Genomic DNA, 10,038 nt, shown 5'->3' with positions numbered 1-10,038 from the left:
TTGCCTTGCTTTCCTTTGACATTCGGACCATTTTCAAAAGCAGACTCAAAAGCAACAGCAGGTTGAAGTTTGTTACATGTTGTCTCATGTGGCAATAGGTAGGGCCCCCCAAGCAGCTAGCATATTAACATTGAATGAGGGATGGGGTATTTTACTCTAATACAGCATGATAGTCTGTTTTGTTTTTACCATTGTCTTTGAGATCTACATCTTTCCACTGGAAAATGTAACCTGCAGTGTTTTGGATGCCCTCAAAGGACATGGAGGTTGTTCTCCTTCTTTGTGTGTGAACTCCTCCTCTGTTTCCCACTGGCTGAGGGTTGTCTCTGGCAAAGAGCAGGGTGGCAGAGCCCCAGCTTCTGGGTGATGCTGCAAGCCTCCACCTGAAGGAGACCAAGTCCGGCACAGTTTGCCATGAGCCCTGGTCTTCCTTGCAGCAAACTGATGCTTTATGTAAAATGCCAGGCTATTGCTTTGGCAGATTACTGCTTGGGGTTTTTTAATTTTCTTATTTTTCTGCTGGTCCAACAGCTCTTTCCTCTTAGTGTATCACTGGGACTTGATGCTGCCCTCACTTGTATCTCATAGGGCTCCTGTCCCGTGAGCTGGAGAGCGAGCCCTAGGTCAACTGAGAGCTTCTTCTGACAGCAGGTGAGCTGTAAAACTTTGTCGATTTGTGGGTCAGGAACATCCTTTTATAACAAAATTGACCCTTAATCCCCCCAAAAAGCCTGACCCCAAAACCTTAGAAAACAAACCTGGGTACTAGGTGAGGAATAAGAAACTCCAAACCAGCCGCTTTTCCCTTCTAGTGCAGGTAGGTTCACACTGGCCTTAGAACAAGTGCAGCCAGGAGCCATGCATGGCTTCAGTAATTTCTGCTGCCTTTTTCCTGTGCTTAGTGTGGGTTTTACCCTTAGATGCTGGACAGGAAATCCCAGCCCAAATGAAGTCAAACTGAGATTTGTCATTGACTTAGTGGAACCTGGGACTTTGCTCCTTATCTAGAGTGGCAGCATTCAGGGATTCATATAGAATAAAACTCCTCTGGCTCTCATTCTTCCTACGCTTCTGAGTTCCCAGATAAGTCCTGTGGGTTCCAGCTGGCATTTCTGACCTCATGCATCTGGAGCCTGATAAGGTGTTACAATGTCCAATGTACAAAATCCTGTTCAGTGGTTTTACCTTCTCTCTTCCTGTATATGTGGGGTTTTCATGCTTGAAGAGAATGTGGTGTTCTTGACTGATAACCTGCCAAGAGCACAATAGTTAACTACAGATAAATAATTAGTGTGCTGTGTTGTGATGCCGACTATTGCCTAATGCATCCAGAGCTGAAACAGCTTTTTTAAAATTCAAATTCAGCCACACATTCATGACCACCACTACTGTTTCTATGGATTTAGTCTTTCTGAGCTCAGTAAAATATTGTTTCTTGTTTCCAGTTATTATATGGCTCTCTCTGTAGCACCTCTATAGGAGATCTGATTTTATCATCTAGTCTAGCTGAGCTTTTTCTCTCTCCCATTGAGAACAAGACTGTTTTGTAAGCATGTCTGTTGATGGACTAACTTGATTCTCTTTCTATCTTTAGCATGTGCCAGACTTCATAAAAGTTCTAAAATAAATAATAAAGAAAAGCAGCATTTGCCACAGCTCTGCCATTCTAGCTACAAGGCAGCATCAGGTTCCCCATCTCAGATTCTCTGTCACTTCCCTCTGGGCTCATAGCGTGCTTGCCACATAGAGAAGTTTTCAGGAATTTGCTGTCATTGTGTAATATTGGCCATTTAGTGTAGGAGACTAAGTCAGGTTGCCTAAACAATGAGTGTGGACTAAGAAGAGGGGAAGGCACCTCTGGGGTTGGTTTGGACCACATAAGTAGAACAGGAGCTAGGTTCCTACCCTCTGGGCTCTGAATCACATTCAAAAAATGTCTGCCTCTCTCTATGGAGTTTGCAGGGGGGTCTCAGTTTCTAATTTGGATATCTCAGCAAGGTCCACATGGTGAAATAGTGTGAGGACCCCCCTATGTGTTTACTTGAACATCCGTTAGAATAAGTCTGTGCTCAGTGTCCTGAGGCTCCTCTTTGAGGGAAGCTTCTCTAGGAATGACTGCTTGTTACTGTGTTTTCCATCTCAAGGTCGAACTTCAAAGTATGACCTGCTTTCAACAGATGTATTTATGTATGTATTTATTTGTTTCAGGGATAGCTCTTTTCTGTCTCCACTTCAGGCTCATTTGTCCTTGCGTATGTTGAAGAATGTTTTTTATTTTCTTGAGTGTCACTGCCATGGTTTCTGTAACTGCCCACTTGTTGCAGTATTGCAAGGAGCCCTTTGTCTCTGTGGGTTCCTGCTCTGGGTTTACCCTTGTGTAAAATCTGACTTCATGCCCTAGAGCCCTAGAGAAACATGCTTTAGTGCTAACTGTGCTTGAGTTCCCTGCTTGCCAACACCTTTACTTAAGGAGGGTACACAGTGCTGGCCCTTGGATGGTTCTGTCCATCCGGAAGACAAGTCTATCTTCTACGGTAACTTGGGTTTAGCCTGACTTTGTGTTACAGCACAAATTTCTGTCTTCCTAAAGAGTCTGAGTATTACTACCGCTGTGGGACACCATATTTATGGCCTAGGATGCCAAGGGACTGAATAGCCACATTTTGCTCCTTGAGCACAGCATCAAAGCTCCTCCGTGCTTGGCTCTGTTGCTGACTTCGCTTCGTGCTCTTAGGTACAATAAATTCACCTCTGCCTGTCTCTCTGTGGCTGTCTGCAGTGCAGAACAAGGCAACTTTGCAAAATTCTCCATGGGTTATAGCAATGTAAGGATTTTCCCTTTAAAGAGTTTTTTTAGTATTATTTCCTGGTTTTGCCTGCTGCGTCCACATTCGAAGGTGAGCTCTCCTGTGAGTGAGCTAACTCCACATTGCGAAAACGGACCTTCTCCAGCATGGCTGGAAGCTTTTCCAAATGTCTTTGTTTGGCAACTTGTGGTTCCCTCAACATTCCCGGTGCATGGGCACCTCTTCTGCCCAGGGTCTTGAGGCTTAGCACCTATCTCAGTTCCAGTGTATGGGTTTCATTCTCCTCCTACTTGCTGTCTTTTTGCCACTCAGGCATTTAGGCAGCTTTCCTTGTTCCTTTTTTCTCAAGCACTGATTTCATCTTGATAATAAGTGTTGCAAATGACCTGCCTTTGTGGGGCTTTTTTTTTTGATGAAGCACAAAGCTACAGGTTATTAATCTTGGCTAAAATCTCCAAAGCATCCTGTTGACACAAAGGTCAGCATCTGATTCCAAAAGACTCTGTATAATTTTTCTCTTCTTTGATACATTTGAAGACTTTGGGAGATGAAAGAAAAGCGCCAAAGCCTCCTCTTTGTTTCTTAGTTTCTTCAGTTGCCTCTTCCACTGCCATAAAGATGGCGATATGCCCAGCAAAATATTCTAAGATCATCCAAAAACATGAAGGCCACATGGTTGCACAGACTGAATGCTGTGCTGTTGTGTAAAGGCATTTTGTCATGATATTGTTTTAGCAGGTGTTTTTCAGTTGCTTCCCGCTTATCATTTAGGTACAGTGTCATGGTGTCATGAGAACCGAACTGGTGAGATAATATTGTCAATGCATACCATGAATGCAAAATCTTCAAACTCTCTCAGTGGAGCAATGTGACCGCAGGTAAACAAAGGTCTGGTAATCTGTTTTCCCTGCCTGATACTCCAGTCTTCAAGGGAAAGTCTGTTGCAGCCTACATGGCATGAGCCTCAGTGTTGTCATGCTACTGTGTGATTTGTTTACCACTAAGTTTGCAGCTGGAATCCAAACCAGAAAAGCAGGCTTATCTGTGCCTTGGATTTTTTCCCATGGATGACATTGAAATCACAATTGCCAGCCTTTGAGGAACAGATCTGTTAATCACCAGATTTCTCTCTTTTCTCAATTTGTATCACCATCATAAGGTAGACAACAGGGGTTGTAACCCTGGCAGAGAGCAAGCTTATATTTCAGTATCTAGCACTCGAATTCTTGTGCACCAGCAAACAGTGTGAGCTCCAGGACCAGCTGTAACAAGCACAGTTCTGGGAAGCATTGACTGCACCATTTTTAGTGTCCCTGTCTTTAAAGGGCAGGTTGATTTCTGCTGCTAGGCACCTATGAACACATAGTGTGGTCAGCCCGTTCTTTTCTGAAATGTACGTCTTCATTTCAGGTCTTCACTCAATCCAACTTTAGGATACACAGACATAGGAATGGGCTCAGTGCTGCACATGGCCCCCATGATGTACCATGTGGGGGCATTCACTGGGCATGAAGCTTTAACTCCCCTTCTAGGGGGGACCTAAGTAAGCCAAAGCCTTGTTGCCCAGGCATTCACACACACAGACTGAAACAAGCCATCAAGGATTATTCCTGGAGTGATTAGGGGCAAGTTCAAACAAGCCTTCATAATAATGCAGACTATTTAAAGCTTCTGAGGGCTGGGATCATATGACAAAGGGCAGGGTAAATGAAAACAGGGTAATTTCTGATGCTGTGAACGTGCTAAAATGGGAGGTGGGGAATGTCTGTGGGTCTGTGGGGGGAGTTGACTGGAAGGAGGGGAACATTATAATAATAGTTAGCATTTATGTAACGGTTCACATATTTAAAACACTGCACAAACACTGACTGGGGAGGAACTGGAATGCACTGCCTGATGCCCAAGGGAGAGCTTTTTTTTTTGGTATAGAACTAGGGTAACAAGTATCTCCAACTAGGGGAGCAGCAGTGTGGCTTGCCTGGCACGTGCATGGGTGTCACTTATTGCAGCAGGGCCAGAGGGATGCAGGAACAAATGGGCATGGATCTGGTGAGTAGAGTATTTTTTGGGGACAGTGGGGAGATCTGGCTCTGTCATGCCTTCCCTTGTGTCCTTATAAAGGTGTGAGGGCCCACAAGTGCCATTTATGGCTCCTTGAAGTGACCACCAAGCAATAGCTTGGCAAAATGTGAACAAATAGGTGCTGTGATCAGCAGCTGTGATTTCTTTCCCTGTGGGGTCAAGGCCAGCTTGGAAGAGTTTGAAGTCAATGGGAAAAGACATTTCCCTGTATCTATGCAGCGACGAGGTGAGGACAAATGTAATAGCCTACCAATAGCAGGCCTATGAAGGAGCATCAGGGTCCTTGGATATGCTTGCTTAGGAAATGCATGTCCTCCATCAAGTTGTCCTTCCTTTATTGTTGGAGATCATCTGTGATATAACCAGAACAGCAGCAAATCCTGCCATCTGCAACAGGTCTTACTTGTGTTTATCTTCCCAGCATTAACTCTGGGATTTATAGAGGACCTGGCGCTACCTGCAGTCTTTACCCATTGCTGGAAGTTTTTATGGTGTGGTTGAGAGACTCCTGTGGGTACCTCAGTTCAGGATGCCTGGGAAGCAAGTGCATCCTCTTTATACATGACTGGGGTTGGGTTGAGTGGATGACTGAAATGGCAAGGAAGATGGGAGGAATCCGGAACTTTTTTTGTGGCTTCCTTGCTGAGCTAAAAACTTTGTTTCGAGCTAAAAACTCTTTTGTTTCCATGTTGAATGAAGCACTCAAGACTCTCGAGTAGATAACACCACAAAAAGAGGGTATATCAAGACAGAATCTTATTTCTAATGGAAAATTCAGGTTTTCTTCAGCAAAACAAACAATTTATTTTATTTTACCCACTCATGCTTATCTTCTTCCAAAAAAGAACTAAGTCACAGACACCAGTAGGAGTGTGATGATTGTTTTCACCCACTGTATAAAACCATTGCTCAGTGAAAACATGTCCCTGAAACATTTCCCTTAGTGTTCTCTCTGAACACCTCTCTGTGCGTCATTGTTTCTTCATGCAGGAGGCATGACTGGGCTCATGCTACACTCTGCTTCTGAAATCCTTCTTTTGTGTTTTGATTTTTTCTTAAAGACTTAACAAAAGACTGCAGAAGAAGTTGGGAAAACTGATCAACACCTTCTCAGTCCCAGTTCCTCCAATAGAGAGGAGAAAGCATCTCTTTAATTTTCTGCTTACAACTCCCATTTCCCAAGAGCCAAGCAGCGGAAAAGAGCCCTGAGAACTTCCAGTTTTGAAAGATATCAATGAACATATTTTGTTAGTTTAAGTATTCTTCATTTCCCCCCTTGACCTTCTCATCATGTGTGTCTCCAAGGTGCAAATGGCTTGAGAGCTGCTTTGCTGTCTGGCTCTTGTTGCAGGTTCCCATATCCCATGTGCCTGGATTTACAGTGTATCTTGCTTATTCTTCATGAGTGACATCTGAGTACTATTTTACATAATGTTTTCTTTTCTATTCAGGCTGCTCTGCAGCACTTTGCTGTCTCTGTTGTCTCTGTGATTCTGAAATATCTTCTTTCTACATGGAATGACCTGTCTTGGTTTTTGAGAGCTTCCTGAGCTGTTTCTTCAAGTGCTGTGCAAAGTGTTCCTCTGTTTTCCTTGCTTATATCGTCAAAACGGACTGTATGTATTGCACTTTTCAGTACTGTCATTGGCTGTTTCTGGAGAAGAGCCATTGCCTTGAGTATTTTCTTGTGCCAACGTACTCAGCCACTGTATATATGAACTGGGTATTTGAGGGCTACCTTTTCCTGCCTTCTCCTGTGTGCTCGATTGTTCAATACCCAACCTTATGGCTTGGAAACCTCACAAGAAGTGCCTTTGTCTTACTGACAGACTTGGCCTGGCTTTCAAATGTCAACCCAAGGCGTCAAAGTGAGTCACTGTGCACACACGTATCTAGAGAGGATTTTCCATGCAACATGATGAAGTCATTGACAGCCGTGTTGTGCAATTGTTGGTTATGAATCATGGAGATTACTGGCTGAGGAAGGCTCAGGCTGTGGAACCAACTCGTGTAATTACCTATAATGACATGAATATAGAACAAATTAATCAATAACTGGCATATTCTTTCCATTCACTTGGTCCCAGTTGTCCCATTGGGCAGCCTAAGGTTTTGTGCATGCTGTTGGCAGGCTGCGTCAGTAATCCACTGCTTTTGCAGGGTAAGTGTATGAATCTCTGTCATGTAAGCGAGATGCCAATGAATCTGGCTACTGGCAGGTAAACAGGGAGCAGCAAGACTTCCTGGTGTGAACTCTGCTCTTTGTCCTCCTCTCTTCCCCCTTTGCTTATCTTTTTTTTTTTTTTTTTTTTTTTTTTGGCTGTTTTGTGTGCTTGTTTTTCATTTTTTCCCCATCAGTTTCTTAATCCCTATTCCTCTCTCTGCTTTTCTGTCCTCTTTCTTTCACCCTCCCCTCTCCCCTGCTTTTCCTCCTCTGTTTCCTCTCCCCTTTGTTCTGCACAGAAAACAGTTGTGACAGATACTTTTCACATTTGCCAGCCAAAATTCTGTGCTCTTTTCCTGTAAATATTTCAATTTCATCTGAGACAGCATTAGGTTGTTAGCATTTTTTTTTTTTGACTGAATGGGCAGCATATTCTTCTTATGTTTGTTTCTTCTGGGAGATTTTTTCTTGGTGTCTTTTAGTGTCTTAGGTTTTTATTAGTGTTTCCTCTTGCCAATGTTTTGCTGCAGAGTGCCGCCTGGTCTTACTATGAATGTTTTGGCATGAGGCAAAGAGAATTCATATTTCTGGGAGATTCATTCCCTTGGTATGTGCTTTGGGCAAGACCCTGTCTTCATGAATGTGCCAGAGGCAAAAAAACTTCTCATGGATTCCTGTGAGGAGCAGGACTGGGTCTTGCTTTTGGACCAATGGAGGATTGCTCTACCCCACACATGTCCTCTAGGGAGAGGGCTGGCTTGGACAAGAGTGGGTGAGATGGGACTTGGGTCTTTTGTCTCCACAGGACAGTATTCTGCTGAGATGCACAACAGGCTTGCTCACAGTGCTCAAAGGCATCAGCGTCACAAGCTGAAGTCCCCACTTCCCTTTCAGTAAATTGTTGAGACCTCTCAAAGCTCACAGTCAGTATTGCCAGCCTTGGCAGCAGTCGAAAACCGTAAGTCAAGTCTTGACAAACCATGCCACTGGATGAAAAGCCATGAGGTTGAAATATGTACCTACTTCTTTACCGCTGCTGCCTGGTTAGTGAGCCTGAAAGGATGTCAGATGTCGTCTCTGAGTTTTCATGTGCAAGCAAGAAGGCCAGAAAATATTTTGATTAATAAAAATTGTATATTTCACCTAATTGCAATACCTGAAGTGTGAGAAACTGATTGACTGGTGCAATAGCTGGGGTAAAATTGAGAGTGCTGCCATATACCAAGGTGAGCTAGCAGCCTGGGAGGGACACAGGTAGTGCAGGGAGGTGGTTGTGAGATTCAAGACCTTGTCATCAACTAATTAACTGAAGTCTTTGGGCTGGAAACCAGGGAGCTGAGTATGTGTTTCTGCTGCTCATAAATGAGAGAAATTATGGCTTTAGAGAGAAGGAGGCTGCAGACTGCGGGGGCCTGAGGCTGAGCGTATGCTGTGTGGAAGTTGCATTGTTTTGGGTAGGGTAGCTACAACAGAAGCAGGTCTGGTAATCGGTGGTTGCAGTTCTGTGTTACAGAGCCTGATGGCTGCTCTGAGATCTGACATTAAAATGCTTCACAGAAAAACAGATAGCGTGTGGTATCCAGTGAGCTGAGCCACTGGACCACATCTGGGCTGTGTTTGAGAGCCGGGTGTATCTGCAGGTAGCAAGAACGTTTCTTGCGTGGATAGTGTGTGTTAAGGGAGGCAGAAGCAATACATATGGTCTTCTAATAGCATTTCCTGCAAGTGTTTTTGAGCACCACTCAGAAACAAAGTTCAGTTTTCTGATTTGACAGTAAAATGCAAGCAAGGCAAAAATTGGAAGCCATTTCAGAAAAGCAGGAGAAAACAGCTCTGAGAACTTCCAGTTTTGAGAGATAAAAACTAAAGTATTTTGTTAGCTTAAGTATTCTTTATTTCTTCCCCTCACCTTCTCATCATCTTTTATTCTGTTTTGCCATGAAAAGGGAGGCAACAGAGGGAGATTGAAGAAAAACAAGGCTGAGAAAAAGTTTCTTGTTTTTGTGTTTTACTGAAAAATTAGAAATATTTGATGGAGGGGAGCAGAAAATGCTCATAAATTAATTTTCTTTTGAAGAGAAACCACTGTTCATTTCAAAAAAAAAAAAAAAAAAAAAAGAAGAGATAAATTGACCAATTCTGTTTGAGCAATTCCATGCATGAAAAAAGAAGCTTGGTTTTAGAATTCAAGTTCTGGACTCACAATCCATGGTTCTTTTTAAATATAAATGTAGGTAAGTATGTATGAGGTAAAACAGTTCCTGTAGAATAATGAGGCTATTTATTTGGAATAGCCCTTCCCCCACCCTTTATGTTCTGTTTGGTTTTCAGTGACTGACTGGAATGACGATTAAAACCTCTGTGTGTGGACAGCAGCCGCTTGTCTTCAAGGGTAGTCCAACTTCCATCTCTACCATAAATAGTTAGCTACATACAGTTTGCCATGTTTCTTTGCAGAAGTTTTTTGGACGATCTTAACCTGATTTTCCAGGAATCTCCTCTCCCTTGTACTTGGAAAGTGCTATTAAGTAGTGCTTTTCTCTTTCCATCCCTGTAGCACATCCCAAGGGTCTGGATAAAAGGCAAAGTCCAATGATTCAACACTGAACATAAGCACAGCTAAGAAGAGAGGAGGGAGGAGAAGGTTTATGACCAGGAGACTGTTGAACAATGCGGCCTCCTTCATGTGAATCCAGTTGTGGTGTCTCTTCCTAGATCACTCTGGCTTGGAGCTAAAGGACAAAGCCATGCTGTACATGAGCCCTGTCTTTTGATGTAGTGCCAGTGTGTTGGGCTGTCACTCAGGAAAGCCAAGGTGGAAATAAAAGCCAAAGTACTCATGGCTCTTGAGCATGTCTGTGTATGATCAAGCAGGTCAGAGAAGCATCTTCTTTTGAAGCCCTCAGATAATTGTCCTCTCCTCAACAATTCTCAATGTTTTTCTCTTTCAATGCTTTTCTTTCTGTCCCAGTGGGGTACACTGTG

This window comes from Psittacula echo, assembly GCF_963264785.1.
Source record: "Psittacula echo genome assembly, chromosome: 5".
Taxonomy (NCBI): domain Eukaryota; kingdom Metazoa; phylum Chordata; class Aves; order Psittaciformes; family Psittacidae; genus Psittacula; species Psittacula echo.
Note: the sequence above shows the minus strand (reverse complement) of the source record.